Source organism: Numida meleagris, chromosome 2 (genome assembly GCF_002078875.1).
Source record: "Numida meleagris isolate 19003 breed g44 Domestic line chromosome 2, NumMel1.0, whole genome shotgun sequence".
Lineage (NCBI taxonomy): Eukaryota > Metazoa > Chordata > Aves > Galliformes > Numididae > Numida > Numida meleagris.
The window spans coordinates 14,883,305-14,906,020 of NC_034410.1; the positions used below are offsets into that span (position 1 = coordinate 14,883,305).

General features: G+C 40.7%; 1 protein-coding gene across 3 annotated transcripts in view; it reads left to right on the plus strand.

The window, feature by feature from the left end:
* MPP7 (membrane palmitoylated protein 7) overlaps positions 1-22,716 on the plus strand; it is a 149,096-nt gene that overhangs the window by 1,094 nt on the left and 125,286 nt on the right. For all 3 annotated transcript variants that reach the window (XM_021386558.1, XM_021386560.1, XM_021386559.1), the window contains exon 2: positions 4,615-4,686. The gene's annotated coding sequence lies outside the window, so the exon portion shown is untranslated. The remainder of the gene's footprint in view (positions 1-4,614; positions 4,687-22,716) is intronic.

Genomic DNA, 22,716 nt, shown 5'->3' on the forward strand with positions numbered 1-22,716 from the left:
TTTTGGAGATGTCCTTTTTAAAATGTAGCAATTAGAATTTTGGTATGAGGTATTAGTGTCATCCTTCATGACCTTTTAATACAGAGGTGATTATGTCTCCGCCGTATTTACAGGAAGATCTGACTTAATTTACAGCTTCGTTATTCACTTATTTAGAATAAACAATACTTTCACCGATGTGGATGATTAAATCTCTGATCTCGCTTAGAATTAACGTTAGGATTTTGCTAAATGTCACTGTTGGATTGAGTAAGTCTTTTTGTATTCAGAACGGGTGATTACATGCAGTTTCTAAAAGCAGTCTTAAAGCAACAGTTAATTTAGGTTTTAGGATTTAATCTCTTAGGGCAGGGAATGAATGAAAGGGGCACAGCAGTTTCAGCTGTGTGTGTTTATTCATCAGAATGACAAAGAGTAAAGTGGCAACCTAAATGACAAAAGGTAGATCTAAATGGTCTTGGACTTAGAGTAGTTTTGGATTTGACCATCTCTGTGCTTACACGTATACATGCAAATGGAGACAGAGGAAGTCCCGAAGGTGCTTATTGCTGTCGAGTGGCAGAGAGCATTGAGGAAGCGTTGCTCTGTGTTTACTCTGTTCTTGTTCTCTTCCTCAGGCATCCATCAGCGGTCCCTATTAGAGACAGGAGGCTATGCTGCATGGGCCCCACTCCTGGGCTGGTGTGGCATTTGTGTGTACGCAGTAAAATGTTTTCTGTGCTGTAACACTCAATTTGGAATTTAATTTCCATATTAGGCAGGTGCCAGCGCTGTAAGTTTGTAAGAGCACAATATAAAAGTCAGAGCCAGGTGCAAAGAAAGCAGAATAATGTACTATTACTTCTGGTGCTTATTTGCAATTTCATTACAATTGACAGGACTCCCCAGATCCTGATAGGAAGCAGTCATAAGTGTGTTTCAAAGTGCCAACTGCTGGCACTCTCCTGAGTGCGTGGAGCACTGCGATTCTCAGAAGGATGCTGTTGGAAACTGCTGGAAATGGCATCTGTTCTTAGGATGTTGCAGCACTGCCTTTGACTAGAAGTGAAACTTTGGTTGTGCTTTCCTGTGATGAATTCTCCTTATGTAGCAAACAACAAGGCATGCTTGAGCCTTTCATTTATCTGTAGCATATGGAAAGGAGCAGAAGGGCCATAAGAAAAGTAGTTCAGTAGCACCTTTCCTCCTAAACTGGTTCTTCCATGTTAAGGGTTATTTCAGAACTTGCTATGATAATAAGTAAAAGCAGGAAGAAATCCAGTCTTGCTGCTTGCAAAACGTCCGTTACTTGTCTCCTGGTGTACCTCTTTGAAAGCTGTTGTAGTGACTGAAGCAAGTTTCACCACCTAGTGCAAGGTGAATTACATGTGGGAGTCCCGAAAGCTTTCCACTCAGTTGTGCTAATACAGCTTAATCCCAGCCTGCGGGGTGTGCGTGTTCTTCCTGCCCCATCTCCTGGGAAGTTCTCATCCTGGTTGCGGCTATACATAGCTCATTAAGGAAAATGTAGTGTATTCACTTGTCCCTTCCTAATTTTAATCTTAGAAATATGACAGAATAAATTGACACTTGCTTTCAGTGGATCGTGGGTATTTATATCATAAGTGATATCATACTTACCTTGGATTTCCTTGCCTGGTAGTAGTACTGAAGAGGGAGCAGGCATTACTTAATGCGTGTCAAATTAGTCTCGCGGAGCAGTGTCCTTAATGTCCCCGAACAGCGCAGCCCACTCGCTCTGTGCCCTGCCTGGCTGGCTGTGTGGCAGGTCTGAGAACTCTGGCTCTGCTTGTGGGTTTTTCGGGACCTTTTGAGGATTACCACGAGGCATTCAGCGAAGTTCTTTTAGTGAATTTCCAAGTTTAAATGGTATTTTGACATGCTCTTTGCTTCAGCTAACAGTCTTACTTTTAGAGGAAAGACAGCAGAAAGCAAAAAGTAGCTTGTCTGAAGATGTACAAAACTTCAATTGGATGTTTTTGAAGAGTATCTGTATTCTTCATGCTTAGCTAGCAAGGAATACGACTTGAATTTTCCCTCCCCTCTTCGGAAAGATGTTCTTGAACAGTAGCATTAAGCAGACTAGTTTTGGGGACTACAGCTTCTGTACTGGAAGTGATTTAGCCGTGCACGTTATGAATCAAGTGTAGATTGGACTTTATCTCGCCATTGCTAGCTATGGAGAAAAGGTGAGCAGCTACTATAAAAAGGTTTCAATATATTTAATCCCTTGGGATCACAACTTGTTACTGTGACCAGTGTCTTGGTTTTGTCACTTTTCTGTTCAGTTGTGAGGGCTAAGATGCTCCTGCCATCGCCATTCTTGGGGAGCTTAAATGAAATCACAAGTCAGGCTAAAATCCAACCTGCATAAAAACCTGAACAGTGCTTTCTTAAAGTATGTTATGGAGTCATAGAGTCATAGAACCACTAAGGTTGGAAAACACCTCTAAGATCATCTAGTCCAACTGTCAACCCATCGTGTCTACTCACAGGATCATAAAGGTTAGAGAAGACCTCCGAGATCCCCGAGTCCAAGCCCACCCCACCCCACCATACCCACTAGCCATGTCCCCAAGTGCCACATTACCATGGTTCTGGAACAGCTCCAGGGACAGGGACCCCACCGCCTCCCTGGGCCACGTGTTCTAATGCTTGACCAAAGAACGAACAGCCTTTTCTGTCACTTCAGCTGGCTGTACAGTCAGTTTGAAATCTGGTGTGCTTCAGTGTTTGCATGCTTCACATGAAGTGCTTGGGATGTTGTATCTTAATAAAAGAAAGAAAAGAGTGTTTTAGTGGAAGAAGAAGAAATCAACCCAATCAACTTGCTAGCTTTAAAGAACCAAAATTTGAACTTTCCTGGTTCTTTAACAGCATGCAGTATTGCCAGTGATGTAATTAGATGTAAATTCTACCACAAACCTGCAATGAGGTGCTCTTGAGATGAACTCGCTGTTTACATCTGGAATGTCATCAATATTTAAAGATAATCATTGAAAGAATCTGTAAACTAACTTCAAATTATACTGCAAAACCACATGGAACTATAAAATGAGCAATGTGATTGCTGTCATGTGCGGTGTGCCAAGGCTATGGTGAAATGCGGATATTGAAAGCATAGCCCTGTCCTGAGGTTTTCTACTGATTTGACTGCTCAGTGCCTGCCGTACATGTGGGAAGTCTTATGGATGCTTACTGCTTTATCCATATCCACATTATCTGTATCCATTTATTTGAAGCTTTCCTGTAACCATTTTGGAAAAAAAAAAAAATTACTCCTTTAAGACCAATTTGCCTAGGGTAGGCTTGGAGGCAGAACAAGTTTGCAGCTCATCATACCACCATGTCCTGAGTAATGGTCTCTTCTGACTTTTCTTATTTTTTGCAAGGCTTCATAGAGAAAGGATTTTTAGGAACTTTTTTTTCTTAATATTTAGAGATGCAACAACCCCAGGCAATGCTACGGGCTTGGGGCAGAGTGGCTGGAAGTCTGTGTAGAAGAAGTAGACCTGGGGATGTTGGTTGGTGCTCGGCTGAATGTGAGCCAGCAGTGTGCCCAGGTGGCCAAGAAGGCCAATGACAGCCTGGCTTGTATCAGAAATAGTGCAGTCAGCAGGAGCAGGGAAGTGATCGTTCCTCTGTACTCAGCTCTGGTGAGGCTGCACCTCGAGTACTGAGTTAGTTCTGGGCCCCTCAGTACAAGAAAGATATCGAGACCCTGGAGTGTGTCTAGAGAAGGGCAACTAAGCTGTGAGGGGTCTGGAGCACAAGGCTTATGAGGAGTGGGTGAGGCAGCTGGGATTGTTCAGTCTGGAGAAGAGGAGGCTCAGGGGAGACCTTATTGTTCTCTGCAGCTTCCTGAAGGGAGGTTGTGGTGAGGTTGAGGTCAGCCTCTTCTTCTGTGTAACAGCGATACAACGAGAGAAAATGGCCTCTAACTGTGCCAGCGGAGATTCAGGTTGGATATTTGCAACATCTGACGCACGGACTCAGATGTGAACGATCCAAGTCATTTATTACAGGTTCTAACATCCCTTACATACCATCACAAGTTTTCTCTTTTAACTTTCCAATCCGGCTTTACATGTCAACAAAACATTCCGCAAACGCTCCTTAACCACGCATGCAGGCACATATCCAATCAGAGCCATGAGTCGTTCCTAGCCACATGCTCTTCCTACAGTCAGGGTCGTCATAATGTGGCCATCACGCAGCTTACTTGACTTTGTTTTTCTCTTCTTTCTGGAGATGTCCTTAGTTCTCAGCCTTGCCTTCTCATGCTGTTTATCTTGTTCTGCAGCTTCTGCTCTGAATAGTCTTCCTTGTATTCCCACAGATGTTAGAAAAAGCTTATTCTCCAGAAGCGTAGTCAGGCACTGGAACAGGCTGCCCACGGAGGTCCCTGGAGGTGTTTAAGGAGCATTTGGTTGTTGTACTGAGGGACATGGTTTAGTGGGGAAATGTTGGTAGTAAGTAGATGGTTGGACTGGATGATTTTTGGAGGTCTTTTCTAATCTCAGTGATTCTATGATTCTAGAACAAAAACATGAAGATACTTCATGTTTCCAACATAAATGTCATAATACTATTAACCTTTCCTTTTTCCTTTAGGTTCCATACATTCTCAGCTCCCCAGTCTGGAAAATGCGTACCTTGCACCCATGTTGAAGTAAAGTCATCCAGGTAGGATTACTGTATGATTACTCTTGCCCACAGTTTTCTGATGGTGGATTAGGCTGTCATTTGTTTTCTCTGCTTCTTAGCAGCGTGTGGATTGGGATGAGAGATCCAGAAGAGATTTATATTCTACTTAGTATTAATAAATAAAGCTGTCAGATGTTGGTATAACGAAATGTGGTGTAAGTATGCTTAATTCATATTGTATGCTGCTTTATTGTCTTATAAAGACAGCCTCTTTTTTTCTTTTGGAGCCAGGAATGATTACATTTTCATATGTTCTTTCATTATGTATGATGGATTAAGTTTGAAAACATGGGGAAGCATGTTAGCAATACAGCCAGCAGTTAACAGTGACTGGCTACAAAAGCAGTTACACGTTAAATTATATAACATACTTAAGAATAAGGTAAAGTGCTTCAGAGCTACTAATTGCGTCTCAGAACTTGGAAACGTCTACATCCATTTATATAAGGAGCACAGAACATCTTTATTGCACTCATAATATGTTGTTTGGTGGACTGAACTTGGCTTTAGCTAATGAATCTGTTCCAAAAGCAAAAATGTAGTTTCATGTATGAAATGCGGGATGACTGTTTCATAGTCAATATGGCATGAATGCTTTCTGAAGAAATGTAATTGACATTGCTAATTATAGGTAAGAGTGGGATATTTTTATTTCACATATAGTATGTGGCCAGGTCAGAAGCTTGAACTGGCTAATGGAGAGTCTTCTTTTTTTTTTTTTAAAGAAAAAGAAGTTGCAAATTCAGATGATAGTAAGCCTTGCTTTTTCATCACAGTTTGGAAGAGTTGCAGAAGAGAACTGATCTGAAGAAACAGTATTAAATTTCTCTTCAGAGGCTCAATAGGTTCAGCAATGAAGTTTTTCAGATACAGTAATAGACGTTTTCAATGAAGTAGCTGTTCACGAGCGGTTAATTATCTCACTGTGATCTGGGTCACTGGGGAGGCTGCAAACACAGCTCACTTCTGTGTTCTGATGGCGAGTGGAATGTGTGTATGGAGGGAGAAAGCTGAGGCTGTATTGTCTGGAGACCAGCAGTGCTGCAGAAGTGTCCAAAGCCAACTTCTAAGCAAGCAGCGTACTCTCTTGTTCAGGTGTGTTGAGGATCATGGCTACCAAGAGTGAGCAGCCTGGCTCTGTAGGTTGCATCTAAACTTTTCTGTCCTCCCTGCACACTCCCACTCTATCCTTGCTCTCTTAGCAGCCTGAGACACACATGAACAGCGGCCCTTTGTCAGCAGCCTTGCTGGGGCTCCCTGCCCTGCCTTCCCTGCTGTTCTCACCATCTGCAGGCATGGGGACTCTGAAAAGAGTCAGTTGCTGCCTTGTGTCGCAGGCTGTCTGAACAAGCAACTCCCAGTCATCTCCAGTACGTGTATAAGTAACCTGCAGCTTTGGCAAGTAAGCTTCAGTTCTAGGGCTTAATTTCTTATGGAGGGGAAAGGAGCGCCCAGTTTGCATCACAGAATTCTCAGAGGTTTCTTTTCCAAATATCCAAATCAGTTGAAGAACATTAAGATTCAATGTTGGAATTTCCTTATATTGAAAAGACACAGTGCTACAGCCCAGCAAGCCTTAAACTGCTCTAGGAGAGTGGCACTGAGCCTCCTTGGTTTGAAAGTTTGTCATACATTTGAAATACCATACAAACTGGAATCTGGACCACCTTCCAGCTGCCACGACTGTCTTAGGGCTGATATCAAAACAGCAAACCAATCTCAGGGGATAAAACTAAATGGCATGCTTGGAGGCAAGCGTGGAGTGGTGCGCTGGGTGCTCATCTGCCTGCTGCAAGGTGGGGCCAGTGGAGCGCTTCTCAGGAAAGGTTCTCCGGTGTTAAGATACCTTGTTGCTTAAAAAGGAGGCTAAAAGTGAAGTGCAGCAGCTAAGCAGTCAGTCACCAGGCAGAGCGATTTTGGGAAGGAGTGCAGGAAAGATGTGTGGTGTCCTTTATGTGGTGCTGTAGCTACCACCAGCAGGCATGGAAGGTGGGCGCTGTTGGAAGTTCCCTCTGTTCGTGTCTGCTGAAAGAGAACCACGTCTCATCTGTGGTGTGTGTGCTGGCTCCTAGGCTAGCGGAGGAATGGCAGCTGGAAATAGCTGATTTCAGAACTGGAGGAGCATGGCTTCCTTGGCAGCTAGATCTGGAAACTTCTTCACCATGAAGGGAGGAATTGGCAAGACAGATACTGGAAGGAACAGGTGGCAAAGGGGTAGCTGATAATGAAGAGAAAAGTAGAAAACTTCATTACACCAGTGAAGTAAACAGCTTTTTTTTCATTGAAGCTATGAAAATTGTTTCCTAACAGTTTGTATACAATATGAATTATTCCTGATTTCATGATACATGTGTTTATTATTTAATAAAGATTATTTAGCTTCATTCTCGTAAAGGCTTTTCACTGAACTTGTTTATAATGATAAGTGCAGGCTGTTAAATACCTTCATTTCAACAGGAAAAAAAAATGGGTGTGAGAACAGAACAGTGTTAAAATCCATGCAGAAACTTTTCTAAAAGAAAGAACCTGCCGCTGGCGTGGCTGTGGAGGGGGAGTTCAAGTGTTTTAGGTGCAGAGGGATATAGTAACAGTTAACTAACTGGAAAAATACACAGGAAACACAATAGCCAATGTCTGTAGCATAAAGACAGGTGGTCTCATCCCACTAACTCTTCACTGGTGGTTATCTAATCATAGGCAAGCATAGGCAGTAGAAGACTTGGTGTTGCTGTAGGTAGATACAAAGATACTGTTTCATTTAATACTATTTTCCTTCTCTACCATTAGGGCAGACAACATCTGTCACACAACGTTTAATTCTGTAACTTTGTTGTGTAGGTGGACAAGTGTAATGGATGATGGCAGCTGATTAAATGCTGCTTCATTAATGTTGGATTTTACATTTTACTCCTCAGACTTAAAGCTTTATCACAGCATGTAATGAGTTCTGGCTAGTAGTTTTGGCTTCCAGTGGGTGATGGCAATTAAATTTGAAAGGAAAGGAGAGGGATTCTGGTCACTGAACTCAACCATTTTGCATGCTGCTAGCTTACTTCAGGGAATCAAGTGCCCCACCGTAATTAATCACTTATTTTGTATTTTCTAATGTTGTCATCTGGATTGGATATAGCATTAATATTATGTGTATCAGTTCAATAAGCATGTGCATTACTTGTCAAAACACTGCAGCTTATTAAAATAAGCCCGCTGTCATTGCAGTTAAACATCCTTGGAGTGACATGTGGTGCCAGCGGGCACACTGTGCGTCTGTGCTAATGTCACGTACTAATGGAGAGAAGGCCTCTTCATTTTGTGAATGGAGTAGCTTCAGATTCCTGGAAAGAAAACATTGTGTGCCCATTAAGACAGTCTAACCTCAGTGTAAAACTAACAAGTTTAGTGCCATACTCTAGGAATGAGAAAGTGTTCAGTTAAGAATTTGGACCTTCTTTGGCTGCTCACTAAGTTTCCACTATGTCAGTAGCTACACAAGAAATCTCAATTAACACATTTGCCCACACAGTAAAGATCTAAATAGTAAATGAAGTTTCCCTCAGTTGTCCAAAAAATCAAATCTCCTCTTGCATTTTGGTAGTTATAGCTAAGCATTTGTTTGGCTGCTATCTGTGCAGTTCGTCTACACTGGGATGACAGTGAGAGTGTGCTCAGTGTCTGCGCAGGACGTGGTCGGAGCTGCAGCAGTCTGTGCTGGGGGTTCGGCGTGCCTGCTGCACCGCTGCTCGGGCTGCAAGGCGAGCGTCCTCTCTGAGGCCGCATGTCTCTTTCCCTTTCCTTGCTGCCAGCTGCTTTTGATTCACTGGCTGGTCAAATGCAAATCCCTTCTCTTTAGGGGAGATTGAGAGGACAATAAGCAAAGGGCTACTGCTTTCCTTATGTGCACGATTAGCATTGGCCTTACAACCCACATGCTCTTACATGCTATGTGAATTTAAAGCATATGTTAACCCTCTTCCTCTTTCTCTGAGAGTTGGTTTTGATTGTACCTTAACAAATCTTAATGCCTCACGACTCTTGCTGCCTTGCATCTTCTCCTGGCTAATGGAAATCATTCTCTTCATCTCTTTTGCTGCCTTCTGAGTGTTTTTAGAGACTGTGTATGTGGTAATACATTGTTCTGACTTAGTAAGTCATCACAGAACCACAGAATGGCTTGGGTTAGAAGGGGCCTTAAAGGTTCGAACTCTGCCATGGGTAGGGCTCCCATCCAACCCGGTCTTGAGCACCTTCAGAGATGGGGCACCCACAGCTTCTCAGGGCAGCCTGTGCCAGGGCCTCACCAGCTCTGATTAAAAAAAAAATAAATAGTTTGTCCTGTTCTGCAAAACTCATTCTTGAGCAGCATGAAATGTTATGTCCCCATTTGAATGCTTGACTGAGGAGATGAGTGTATAGAATAGCTGACAGCTTTGCTTTTGCAGTGGAGAAGTGGGAATGTGCCACAGCCACAGTGAAAGCCTCGTGTGTGATTGCTTCTTGCCAAATGTTGTAGTTTTTTTTAATCTGTCTTACTTTTCTCTTCTTTGTTGGATATAGACTGTAATAGAAAAGGTAATCCAAAATCCAGTGTTTCCAGCATTGTAGAGAAACTTATGAAGTTAGAAACTAGAAGTTACAAGTACGTGGAAGCTACACAACCCGTTTTATTTATAATTAGGTTTTCTCCATGGAATGTGAATGTTTTTATGTATAACCTTCCTCTTGTGTGCACATTTGCTGTGCATAGAAGTTATTTTACAGCATATCTACTCAAGTACAAGATAGCCCTTTCTGTAGCAAGCATGGGTTTGTGTGTGTGTCCCTTTTGACCTTGTATTTTAGGTAATTGTTGCAGCAGTTCTCTCTTACTGCTGAGTCTTCCATGCCTCCTTTGACAGTGAAACCTTCCCTAGGCCAAGGAAAAAAGGGAAGAATGATGAAGCGAAGAAAGGAAAATGTCAGGTGTTCACCTTTCTTTTGATGGCATCAGCATATTTCAGGAAAAAATTGTTGTGAACTTATCTTGGGAGGGAACAGAGTAGTTGTACAGTACCCTTGGAAGAAGTAAAGCTGAAGGGAAAGCATCTACTGTACTGGATCCTACAGAAATCTTGTAACTAAAAGAAAGATGATAAAGACTTCACATAAAAGCCTCTTTCCTGAGGAGTCAAGGGATCAGCTACTCTGGTATCCAAGTAAGAAACTGATTTCAGCTCTAGCATTTGAGTTTGGGATATGAATTCAAGTCGCAGTGTGACTGTCTAGATCGTTTGTTCCCAGTCCATAGGCTGTGTTATAACGGGGCATAGTGTTCTGCATTTCCTTTTCTTTGGTAGACAATACTGAAGAGAGAGCAGTGTGATCAGGCTGACTTGTGCTTCTTAGAACAGTTCTGACTTGGTGCTGAGACCATGCCTGTAAGTAGCTCGCCCAGGCTGTATTCTGGGAGGGAGATTTCTTTCTCCACTGCTTGTTAAATGAGTGAACCTCTGTTAAGTCACATTTTGTCATGAGAGTCTTTAGCTTATGACTTGACATGTGATTGTACCAGCTGCCAGAATGACCCATGTAGGTCTTTGAACTTGGTATTAAATGTAAACCAAGAAGGGGAAAATAAACGTGCTATTACAACTGCAAATTTGTGTGACTTTCAGCCTGACACTTGGCATAAACAGCTATGATTGAGATCCAGAATTTGCATACAGGAATGAGCCCGTTCATGTTTCAAAGGTGATATTTCAAAAAGTATTGTTTCCAGATAACATACATAAAAACCCCTTCACTACTTGGGACACAGGCTTGCTGTCATTGCAATGGCACAGCAAAATCATCCAGCGTGCTGGATCCTGGCCAGGGGTCAGCATAGGATAGTGGCAGGCATGTCTGGTGGCAAGCTCTGTCAATTTACCGTGGCTGAAGCCTGGCAGAAACAGAGGAGGGTTAAGTTGGTGCTCATTGAGATCAGTGGGTTCTTACTACTTGAATGTTTTTGAGAGCTTTTTTCTATAGGCAACTGTTTCTTTGCTTTAAAATGCTTACAGTGTTTCTATTCTTAATACTTATCTTGGGGTAAAGACCTTTTGTGTTACAAAACATTCGCACTCTATTCCAGTTTAACTGAAGTTTGTGCAAGGGTGAATTATGTTTCAATCAATTTGTGTGCTTGCAGTTTTGCAATACTCAGAATGAAAGTTGGCTTGAGTAGATTTTGTCCTACATTTTAGGCCAGATTTCTGGGTCAGACTGAATGTCAATTTTTAAAGGCCAAAATGTAGTACTACAAAAATACCATATGTATGCCATTTGTTACCTATTCCTTCAGCAAAATAATCAGAACAATCTCTGAACTTAGTTCTGAAATTTGTCTTTATATCCCAATGTACGCCCTTCTGTTTGTGATAGGAAGCAATGCAGCTCAAGTCAAGGCCAGGGATCCCACTTCCTGGTACTAGAGAGATCAGCTCCTGGATTAAGAGGAGACTGTTACAGAGGCCAAGAAGCAGAGATCAGTTTGTTACTTTCAGAAGAAAAATGACCAGTGGCTGAAGGTGGAGCTGCATTAAGGATTTGAAAGTGGTCATTTGAGCTTTGCATCTGTTGCTAACGTCCAGTTTACTGAGATTAGTAGTGTAGGTCAAGTAAAAATATGTCCTCTTACGCTGAGCAGAGCCAGTGGGAAGTCCTTGCCAGTATCTTCTTTCAGCATACTTTTTTTTAAGCTTGTCTGAATTATACAGTCATATGTCTGGAATATACTATAAATCAGATCTGCAGGCACTTACGGTGAATGTAAGTGTGTGCTATTCTGATGACAAGTCTAAAAAAGCATTGGTATTCTGGTATAAGCAGATGTACTAAAATGGTGGAGGAAAATGTTGTGATGTGATATAAACTAACTGAGAATGGATTGAAATGTTCTCTTGCAGTCACCTTCCTCTGTGCTTCACCGAGAGAATAAAACCCAGAAAAGACAACTTACATAAACTTCTCTGCTCAGACACAAGTTTTATTCTCATTCTGCTAAACTTCTCTGTGTGTTAAGACACAACAGTTTTGCAAGGGCTTAGGGATACAGGAAATCGACTGCAAGAAAGGAGTTGTTTTTAAGTTCAAACATTGAAGTGAAATTGAGTGTTATTTAAGGGAAAACTACATGCCGTATGTCTCCTGACAGGAATGTAAGAGCTGTCCTTTCTTCAGAAGTGTCTGAGAGGGGATATTAAGGGAAGGCACCAAAACTAGCTATAAAGCAGCCTGTGTTTTGGTGTAGCAGTACGGCCATTGACAGACTGATGTCAAAGCTTTGAAGAACCTGTTCTCAAAGTGTCTTAAGTACTTACCTAAATAATTGGGTTTTGGCTACTACAATTTAACCTTGGTATTGTATAGAAAAAATATTTCCCATCATTTGGTGTTTTGGCTGCTCCCAGGCAATTTCCTTGAGTATCTTGATATTGTGTTTCATGAGAAATAGCAGGGAGTTGTTTGGCTTGCCTTATGTGTATGATTCCTGAAGAGCGTTCACACTGCTCTTTCCTGCAATTCCCTCAGTGGTCCCATTTCAGTATGAGCATTGAGAAGGGGAACAGCGGGATGCATGGTGTGATCAGCAGCTTTCTGAGTTAGCAGGTGGAGTCAATACCGTTTGTCTTTTCAATTTCAGGTACATTGCAATAATAAAGATATAGGGTCCGCTCTGCTGAGCATGTACCCAATAGGATGAAACTGTCTCCTTGCCTGAAAGAATGGCAGGTGGAGGCAATATTCTTTATTAGACCAGCTAGCATACTTCGTTAAGTACCTCTTTAGATGTCAATCAGGTTGAAAGGCTGGTGTCCCTAAAAGACCATCTGCTCTTTAAAACTGCTGTGCTTAGTTTGATTGAATATGGTCTTGTAAATAGTTCTCACCTTACCATGGTGGTCTTGGACCACTGTGGTTGCAGCAGCTTTCTGGCTAATGATGTGTGCATAGTGCCTGTTGTAGCCTTTCAATAGCAAAGCAGCTGGCAGCCAGTTTTGTCTTATCCTGCCTGAGCTGAACATAGCGATTGACTGCGGCAAACAAAGGGACTGTTGTGTGTTAGAGGTGATGCTCTTTTGGAAAGGTGATCTGCTGTGTGTGTGCAGGATGCTGTGACTGCTTAGCAGCATGGAGATCAAGTGTATGGAGTGCTGTGAAATTTGGGTGTGAGCAGTATGCTGAGGTATGCTTTGTGCTCCTCTTGTTTGCAGAAGGAGCAAGTTCTGGTACGAAATGACAGGAAGTGCAGTTCTGAGTCTAAGACGTTCTGTGAAAAGATACTCTGAAGTTTGTTGTTGGCAAAGTTTGTCCTGCTGTGGTATTCATGTGTTTTTGCATTTTCTGGTCTGATTATTGCTTGGTGTTGCTTCACAGATGGTTATATCTCAGAGCTGTATCAGAATGATGTTATTTGCTTGACAGTTATTGTTCTCTTAGGAACGTAGGATAGGAAAGGCCCTCCCTATTCATCAAGTTTATTTTCGTGCTCTTGTAGGCTTCATCGTACAGTTGTAGACATATGGAGCTCTGTCTTAAAAGCAGCTGGGCCTTTTCACCCACGACTTTAATTAGAAGCCTGTTCCAAAGCTATACTGTGCTAAATATGAGGAACCTCCTTGTAATACTCAGCCTAAATTTATTCACGATCAGTTCTGGTAATAACCAGTTCTTGTGCCAGGATTGTCCTTTTTTTTTTTTTAAATGGGGCTTTTTTTTTTTTTTTTCCAATTCTTTTATAGTTCTCTTGGTGTGTTTATGCACAGCCCTTACCTTTCTGCCCAGCTATTTTAGCCAGGCTCAGGCCAAGTCTCCATTGAAATGTGGAGCAACACCAAGGTTTGGGTGCTCTGAGACTTCTCTGCTCTCACATAGCAGGTTTTTCCAGTTGTTTCAGGAGGGTGTGCCTTACTCTGTGTACTATTGCTGATAAAAGGAGCAAATAGTAGCTTCCTTGTTATTGCAGTGCACTAATAGAAACATGAAAATAGAAAATTCCATATTTTAAACCCTGTGAACGTTGTCTAATCATGAGGGCTCTCAGTGTACATACTGTAATTCAGGAATGCAGACAATCCTACATAAGTGTTCAAGGCAGGCAGATGTTTGATTGCCTCCAGTGCATGGGTCCATGTTTTTGTTGTTTTGTTTTCCCCCTAAGGCTGTTAAATGTTCAGGTCGGTATTCTGTGGCTGATCTGTGCAGACATATACTTTGTGCATTTTTAATGAGTTACTGCAGAAATCTGTGGTCAAAGTTGAATCAGGTCTATTACGTAGGAACCAAAAACAGGAGCTACATTTTTCTGACTAATATTTATAGGTAATTGCTACTTTTAAGGCTTTTGATACATTGAACTGCACTTCAGAGATTTGTATTCTGAAGATATGAATGAAAGATGTGAAAGGCAGATGCATTTTGTAGAACTTAACTACAAAATTAAAGAGTTTGAAAAAGCTTCAGTAGGAAAACCTGACCTACTTTCCTTCCCTTTAGAATCCTAAGCACCAGTGTGCTGGAAAAAGTAAACCAAACACTTAACACTGTTTATATCCCAGGTTTAAGAAAGAACTTAATTAAGCCTTCTAATGTTCAACACTGCAGCTCGTAAAGGTTAAGGCTCCTGGCTATGAAAGTGTGGCGGCTGGCATGGAAAGGACTGCATGCTGATGGGACTGATTTTTTTTTGCTAGAATTTGAAATCCATAATGTGGAGTACTGGTGCAGTGAACCCGGTTAGAAGGAAGCTAGGGTATACCTTAGACATTCATGAAACATTTTTGTTAATTAGAAACTAAATTCCGTACGACTTTCTGCAGTTTTGTGTTAGGAATAGGCTTTTGATACATGCGGACAATAATGGAAGACTGAACTGTGAAGCTACTTTTCAAGTTGAAGAAACATAGTTATCTTTAGTTTCTAAGTGATGTTGTAACGCTTGTGTGAAAAATACCTTTTATCTTCAAAAATAGAAGATTGCTGAAAATGGGAGATTTTAAAAGGGGACTTTGCTGGCTCTTAAACTTCCAAAGCATTGACTCTTTAAAAAAACAGATGTACTGGGTACGTCTTCACACATGTGTATCTCCATATTGCCTGCTCCTTAAGTGGTAACACTCAAAAGTTGTACTTCCTTTGCCCAAAAGTTGTTAGAGAATGACATTGAGGCAACTTTCACTTTTAATGAGTTATTTACCTTGATAGTGGAAAAAAATTGTAAAAAATGTTGCTCGGTATCGTGAAATAACATTATGTATTTCTTCTTAGCTGCAGCCTGCTAGATCTTCTGGATTTCTGTGTGAGACAGTACCTGTCTTCATAAATGAATGACTTCGTGCTATGAATGACCCGCGTGCTGTGACACAAGTGTGGTGATAGCAGAAAAGGTGTGCTTGGCTTTCTGTGACAGAGTGCGCATGAAAGGTGATTGGATTCGTCCTTATTGGAAGGTGGTATTTCATGCCCAGAATGGTTCAGGTGGATCAGGTGATAACATGAAGACAGAATTCAGAAACAGGATGCATAGGTTTGATATGTGCCAAAAAATTCTGCAGCTCTGAAAGAAAGTGGCATACATTCAGTTCAGCTGGTTCTCAGGATCTGTGGATTTAGTACGCTGCAACAGGGTGTACTCCTTTCTTCTTTTAAAGGTAATGTACAAAGTAAGCAAAGTGGCAATAAAGAAGATTCTGAACACTAGTAGGATTGCACCCTTCTGAGTTTAGTTGTGAGGTGGAAGGAGAACGTGTGCTTGTGGAGGGCCATTGTGGGTTTGGTTTTTGTGCCCTGTGTTGTCTGAAGCATGGAGCAAGTGCAGTCCATACATCTGACCCGTAAGACATCTTACCTTAGAGTGGTGTAGTTTTCACACTTGGCACAGTTCATTGCAAGGAGCACATGTGCAGTGTCTTAGATACCTCCGCACATTAGCTTCTGCCAAATTTCACTCATGTTTCCAAATGTAATATTACGCTTGTGTCCTATCCTCTTTTTGGCAATGGATTCAAACAGCACCTGTTAATGTTAAGAATAAATGAAGTTACTGTAATGTTGAGGATAAAGAGGTTTCGGTGAAAGAAAATTGGATACGAGATTTAGATTTCTTGCCTAATTAAATATTTCAAGTGGGGGTGTTCTGCTTCAGTGTTATTTAGAAGTCAGAAAGCAGTATTATAATGTTAGCACACGCCTTTTTATTGAAATCCTCTCGGAGCTGAGTTTTGCTGATACGCTATCCAAATACTTGTAAGTAACAACCCAAACCACACTGGAGCATCACTCCTCCAGGGGTAGATGAATTCTTTTTTGAAAGCTTGTAATTCCTCAGTACATCGGCTGATGCTTCTTTGCATTTAAATGAGCGTTTGCAGATTTTTGTGGCTTACTGGTATTTCTCTTCAGTTTGACAGCTGAAGAGTAACAACAGTAAGTATGAACATTAGGTGAAGGCTTATGTTACATAGCCAACAAACATTTGTTCTGGCACCTTACAGTAGGACTTCAGAACAAAGCCTTCTTGCTGCTTTGGCCAATGGATATTGAATTCAGTACTGCCCTGGAAACTACAGCATTGAAACTATACCTATAAATGGTTAACCTTTCAGCTCTGTAAATACTACTATGAGCATTGTAGGATACTGTTATAGATACATAACTGCTTTTCTGTCTAATACCCTAGCTGTTTTTTAATGCTACTTCAAATGAATGGATTCTCTTTAAGATTGGAGAAAATCTGAACAAATATTTGAAACCTATAACTGTATTTCTCTGGAGGATGTTAGATAAAGGAGCACAATGATCTAAGCAGTGTTCTGTTTTGAATGGGAAGAAAGGAGTGTAGAGCAAAGGAGGTGATGGTACTCCTTTTAGGATGTAGGCAGGGAAATGACCGGGAAGAGGAATTCTCTGCATTGCTGCTCCAAATTGACAGTGTGCAGCTCCATGGATGGGAAAGGAGCGTTAGCTGGTTGTTAAGGGCTGAGAGATCTAAACAGATCATGAAGGAGTTGGGCAGTGTCTGTCTTGTCATTAACAAGACAGATGTTCTCATAGGTAAATCGCAAAGGAAGCTGTATGGGCAGAACTGATGTAATGATGGAGAGCTGAGTGCATTTCCAATGCCTTCATCTCTTAATAATGATCGTAAAAATCACTTGAAAGTACTAGAAAAGAACTAGAAGAACTAGTGATTTTAACTGAATAACATAAAAATGTAGCTCATAGAAGTTCATGTCAATGTGCGTTGCTTTCATGGGAATTAGTGGGGTGGAGGGAATCTATCCCCAGTTTTTTGTCATGATGAAACACTTTTCCTGTCTCCCTAGAAAACTAGGCTTGCCTCAGCTTGATTTGCTTGTGCCTGCTTGTGTCCGGTTCAAATGTCAGTCCTAACTTAGAAGCTACAGAGGCATCCTGTAAATCATTAATTGAAAGTAACACAGCACGAGTTTTTCTTGAAAATTGTAATGGATCGCCATTGACAAATACTGCTTTAACACAATTGTAATGGAAGGGATTCCTCTTCCTATTTTTTCAGTTGTTCATTCACTGGAGACAAACCAAATAAATGTATTGGATTTGCTGGTCTGTTGGGTTTCAGAAAAAAGAAGGTAATGGATCCTATTTTGATTCGTGGGGAGGAAGTAAAAAACCTGTCACTACTGAGCCACGTTGCTGAGTTTAATGACAAGCTAGAAAGGGGTGTTGATAATATTGTTTTTACTTGATTTAGTGTATAAAAAAATTGTTTAATTTAGAAAGTCTGAACGATTTGCACCTTGTCTTCCTCAGTCATCACTTGCACCTTTTTATATACTGTTTGGATGCAGATGGTGAAATCCATTCAGTTGGTTTTGCCATATTGCCGTCTTGGTTCCAATTAATTATTCTAACTAAAACTAGCTAAAAATGTGATTGTGTTAATTAAAGAAAAACAAAGTAAAATTTTCATCATCTGCAATGTATGAACATGTCATCAGCTTTTCTAAAATGTATATATATAGTCAAATTGCAATGGAAAATACTTTATTAGTATTAATTACTATTAGTGAAGAAATAAATGATCAGAAAATCTTAACTTACTATTGTTAATAAAGCACATTACTTGCTTTCTTGAATAATATAATTCAAGCCGTAATTTCGTCATCATTTCTAAAATTCCTCTGCTGTGCTGTCTTAATTTGCTATGAATGATGCCATTATTCTCTCTCTCACTTGAGCTCATAAACAGGAAAACGCTCTCCAAATTCAGCTCATGTCAAGACTATATTTAAATCGTAATCATTTCAGATCCTGCAATAATAGCTGTAAGATATGCTTGCTCTTACACGTTTGAACACGGAAAATATTTTGGACTGTATTATCTTTTTTGTTCATTATTGCGGCATTTATCAGTTCTTGTAACATTTAGTCATGCTTATCTCTGCAACATAATTCAGTCTCAAAGATTTCACCGGGCTGTTGCTCAGACCGTGCCGTTCATCGCTCTCTTTTTCTTCAGCAGGAATCCTCTTTCTTAGTGAGTTACATGCAGAGTACCAGGCCTCCTTTTGTTGTGTGCTCTGATCCTGCCTATCACCAACTCATAGCAGCTGCTAAAACGCAGTGGCCCACCTCCAGTGAGCCCTCCATCACAGAATGGCTGTGGTTGGACAGGTCCTGTGGAGGCCATCTTATCCAAAATGGCTGCCTTCAAACGCTGATAGGAATGTCTTCAAGCCTGCTTTCACGCTGCCCTAAGGGGAGCGCTCCTGAGATAAAGGCAAATGGATGTCTTTCTTCTGATGCTTCTTCTGAAAACTTCCCTTTGTACCTGTAGAAAGATCTTGATGAAGGCGAGACAGCTTGACTGTGACTTAATGGGTCGTCATCTGTTCTGCAGTGCAGTGCTGAGGGATGATCTCTGCATCTTCTCAAAGCATCTGTTTTGTATGGCAGTCCCCGGAGCATCCTGGAGAGCTGGGTGCTTGCTTTCCAAGCACGCTGGTCTTGTGAATTGCAAGTCATGTTGCACCATAATTTTTAGGGTACGTACCTTAATTTGGTAGTTCTGCTTAACTCTTCTAAGCTTCTCAAAGATGGACAAAATATAGCTTGTTAGCCTGGAGTTTGAGCTTAATCACTGGTAAAATTCTGAAGGACCATTTTAAAACTGTTGAACAAATGCACAGTGTCTTTGTGTCCAATGCAAATCTTTCATAGTCAAGGGATCTGAAGTCACAGGCTGTGAAATTACATAGTTACAGATGCTGAGTGATTGAAGTTCTGTTCTCTTACATAGACCATAACTGCCTTAATAATACAACTCCTGAACCTAAATTAAATTGCTCACTTCAAATAATCAACTAAGTTGATCAGGTGTGGATAAAATAAGTGAAGATACAATCTTACCTGAAATTATGAATATATAAGGCCCAAGAAATCGAACATGAACCTAAACCTAGTTTGTCGTTTAAAGTAAGTAATTAGATGGTTCTTGAGCCTTTTAATGTACATAAGCTTCTATTTAACAAATTTAACATGGGTAAACCTGTAGGACAGAGAAAAAAGATAAATATGTCTGCAATGATAAGACATTCCAGTTCAAAACAAAACAAAATTTAAGTGCATCTGCAGACTTTTTATGCATTGTGGTGTCTGGGTATTAATAGAATTCAGAGAAAAGAAGGCAAACTCAATTTGCTAAGATCCCAAGAATAGATGTATTCAACTTCCTATTAAGTAACTGCATAAGGCATTTCTCATTTTAATGCGCCCTCTGAATTTCTCTCTTGTTTTTCCTCTTTTTCCATTAGGTTTTTACTGTCTTAAATGTTTCTTAGTGCCTTCATCAATGTTGCATTTATTTCTAGCTCAATTAAGAAGTGATTGTAGCAGTAACTTCTTGTAATGACTTGCTTAAGGCAGTGCTGAATTTGAAGGACTTTATTATGTGGCAGAGCTGTGGTTTAATGGGTGTGTTTATTAATATTTATTTCCTAAAAGGGACAAACATTTTCATGCATAAACATCTAACAAACAGGATCAAATGGTAACTCTATGATTTTGAGTCACTCTACAGGATATTATGTTGGTCAAAAGTTAATGCTTAAAGATAACAATCTCATTATTATAACATGAATGAGAGGTGCCCTGGAAAGACAGCTTGTCATCATAAATCCTACTGGTTGTCGTGTCCTTGAGTCTTCACACGCTGTAGGTGCCAATTTCACATTTTATTTGCCATATTCAACAGACATGCTGGGGAAAACAGACTTATATGTCTATGTTTAAACATACACATTTAATAAAATAATATTTTATGTTATTTCATAGCTGTTGATTGATTGTGACAGCACGCTTGTCATTATTCCCATTATAGTTCTTCTGATAGTGATTACTTTCATGCGCAGTTGAGAGCACGTGGTGCCATTATGCTACCTCTCACCCTGCTATAAATGGTTTTGTTTCACTTCTGACTAGGATAAACACAGCAGAATTGTGTGCGTGTGCAGATGTACTTGGATTTACATTGTATTCATCTAACTTACACATTGCTGTCGAAACGTACTTTTGAATTGTACTGTTAATAAAAGCTCCCTCCCCTTTTGCTGTTTCTGTGACTAGAAATAGTTTTTGTTTGTTCATTTGTTTTGCTTTTGTTCTAAAAAGAATCGCGGGTAACTGGAAGTCGGATGGTGAGGCTGTGGGCTCTTTCTTTGTCCCAACAAGGAAAGAGAAAGGAGATGCAGCATCTTGTAATCAGAAGTAGAGCATGCGTCCCTGTTCCATACCCCGTGCAAGTCACATGCAGTGATGGGTGTTGAATGTTGTGACCCAGTTATTGCAGGGGCAAGGGCTGGGCCCTGACTCCTACTCCCTTGCGGAAGTGCTGGGAAGCCCTCACGCTCCTGTAGAGAGAGAAAGGAAGTGGAAAAATCCATAGCCCGTTTCTAAAGTTCCGAGGCAAAATAATATCATCCCCAGAATTTTAATTTAAAGCTTGTTACGTAGTTACCAGAATTATGTGAAATACAGAAGATTGGGACAGCTGCTTTTAAGGACATTAAGCAACTGTAGAGTCCCCAAAGTACTTGGATGTATCTATGAAGATGATGTTTTTAATGTTTGGTGTAAAAACAGGAAGGAAGAAGGGTAAGCAGAGACCTCTCCTAAATAATTTAGCATCGGGTTTATTTTAAAGGGTATTGTTTGAATGTAAAAATGTACTTTTGCTTTTGAAGGTACTTGAGATTTTCCTACAACAAAAAACATGTTGACAGAAAATGCAGCTGCTTTTCCTCAGCCTTTCCTCCACATGCTGCAGGAATCCTTTTCTTTCTGCAGCTGGATTCTGAGCTTCTGCTTCTGCAGGAGGGGTGGCTTTGTGGGGAGCTGCTCGATTCCTAGCAGCTCAGCCTGGATATGGGATTCAGTGCTGCTTCATTCTTCTGTATTTGCAAGATAAAAAAAAAAATGCAATGGAGCCTATGAATGTGAATGAAGGAAGCAGCAAGAAGGCTTATAGTGGTTCTGTTCATGTCAGATATTTTCTGATAACTAATACATAGTGGCAAGAGATTTGTCTCTTTAACTGTGATTTTAGATAGAGATTTTAAACAGAGAGGCCAGGAAAGCTACAGTACATTATACAATTATTTTAAGAGTTGTTTGTCACTGGCTTCATAGAGTTATTATCTTACATCTAAGAAGGTATCCTGATCCCTTCTTTAGATTGGAAGCTGATGTCTCTACCTATGAAAATGGGAGTAATGTTCTTTTCTTTTGTCATTTAAGTTTGAAAACATTTTCAGAAGGTAATTTCCATCTTCTCAGATGCTGACTTTTTTTTTTTACTTACATTAGCAATTGACACGGAACTGAATGTTTTCATATGCATTATAATACTGGAGTCAACAAGTACTTTTTGTTCCTCAGAGAATTCAAGTTTCTGCTGTCTGATATTCAGATATGGAAATTCTGTCATGTGAACTTTGTTTTATATTTCCTCAACGTTTTTTTCAAATTGTGTAACAAGTCCACTTGTATAACTGTTGAAATGAAAAGTGCAACAAGTCCAGAGGACAGAACTCTCTCCTGAGTGGATTGAAACTCTGACCAAGTCACCATTTTGATCTTTCCATTATGCTCTGATATTTAAAAAAATAAGAAGTTAAAGACTTGTTTAGATCATATGAACTTGCTGAGCACAGGATGTCATTTTGGTCCTCAGAAGGTGCACGGTAGGAGATTCCAAAAGGCCTGGTGATTTGGGTGCTGCTTGGTTTTTGAATTCTCATTGCAAACTCCCATCCTTCTATGAGTGGAAGCAGTGATGCTCTTGTGAGGAGGCTCAGAATCTTGGGGAGTCCCAGCACTGAACTAAACAGCTCTTGAAATGCTGACGTTCTGACAACCTGGAGTTCTGACAACAGGAGGTTTCTTAACAGTTCTCCTACTTGGTGTTTCCTCTGATGTGTAAATCCAGTGTTGCTCCCTCAGGTCATCATTAACTTGTTTGTGTGTTTGGATTAAGTAACTTGGCACCCTCCCCAGGCCTCGCTACGGATCAGCAAGGCAGCAAGTTCCATCCTGTTTGCTGCTCCTTTCATAACTCTGCAGGTGACTTTGGTTTTTTTCACTGATTTTCTGTGGCTTGTTCTGAGCTGGTCTTTTAAAGAAGGCAGGGAACTTTCTGAAAGTGGGGAGAACATTGTGTCCTACTGAGCAAGCCAGCACACCTGTAGCATGCAAACAAACCTGGATGTGGTTCTTCTCTGCCTCCGGTGTCAGGCTGGTTGGTGTGGGCTCTCTGAATGTCCTACAGACAATTGGAAAAACACGTTTTTCTTGTATTTTCTCCTTCAGTTTGAAAAGAAGAAAGCTGTGGAAACCAGGAGGTTTATTCTGAACAGATTCTGAAGTAGCTCTGTATTACTCAGCAGTAGGCCAGGGAGATTTTTATCTTTTTATGTTTCACGTTGCACTAGATTTCCATTCTTCCTGCAAATCTCA